The sequence below is a fragment of the Trypanosoma rangeli genome (genome assembly GCF_003719475.1).
Source record: "Trypanosoma rangeli strain AM80 chromosome Unknown Tra_15.4_contig_00646, whole genome shotgun sequence".
NCBI classification, from domain to species: domain Eukaryota; phylum Euglenozoa; class Kinetoplastea; order Trypanosomatida; family Trypanosomatidae; genus Trypanosoma; species Trypanosoma rangeli.
The window spans coordinates 1-1,101 of NW_021706395.1; the positions used below are offsets into that span (position 1 = coordinate 1).

The following is a 1,101-nucleotide window of genomic DNA, read 5'->3' on the forward strand; positions in this document are numbered from 1 at the left end:
CAAACATCTCCACCGGGTGAGGCATGAAACGCCACTTAAAACCCTCAAACAATTATATCTCAAAAGTCCCATTATCGCTTTTTTTATTTTTGTTTCCTCTGGCATGCACGTAAATTAAATCACCAGAACGTAAATGAACGGTCAGTGCAAAACAAAAAAAAAGACAGTTTTGCTGCGCACAGAGCAGGGCGTAGCTGGAACTTGACCACGTCCCTGCAAAAGGGGAAACTCAAACACAAGCGGCGAGGCACGCGCCTTGTTAATATTCACCGTTCATCCTGCACGTAATCCACCAATACATCCCCGCACCGCAAAGCAGACACACGCGCAAAAAGGCGTGAACGAATGGGGCCTTGAACCCTGGGACTCCTGCATGCAGAGCAGGCGCTGCACCACGGAACCATACGCCCCACGGCGCAGCGGCAAAACTGATGTCCGGCAGCCAGCGTCAATGTTCACTGTTTCCTTGGGGCCCGAAATGCGCTGACTTGGCACGGCCGTTTTCCTGGTCTACCTCAATTTCCACGGCAGATACAACACCAGAAAGAGTGCCGGTGAACCAATAACTGTGGTGGCAAATTACCCCACTACGCGGAGACCCACCTCAATAAACCTACTCACGGTGACAACGCTGCCCGTCCACGCATAAGCTGCATTCGACCTTCCATACACAAGACACAACGCCATGGAAGAACACGGCAGTCACCGACTACAAAAGGGGCATCCACCTGCACTGCAATGTATCGAGTGGTCCTGTTTGTGTCTGCCTGCAGGTAGTACGCAACTGAAAGGGGAAAAAACAAAAAGGCATGCGAGCACGCCCAGGCGCACGGCAGCCCTGCAGGACAGTACGAAGGAAGAAGACTGACGGAGCTCGTGATGGCGCCGCCGTCCAAGCAGCGGCACGCCACGAAAAAAAACATGATGAAATGAGTTAAATAATAATAAAGATGGAAAGAAAAGAAAAGAAAAAAAACGTCCTCCACTATGCACAAATGGCCCACAGATCTCCCAAGAAGAAAGAAACAAAACACATTCCGTTCTCCACCTACTTTTTTTCTCTCAAACAAAAAGAATTAAAGAAGCCGCTGCGTGTCGTGT

General features: G+C 50.0%; 1 annotated feature.

Annotated features, from left to right (window-relative positions):
* Positions 1 to 924: 924 nt before the first annotated feature.
* Positions 925 to 971: a microsatellite.
* Positions 972 to 1,101: the final 130 nt, after the last annotated feature.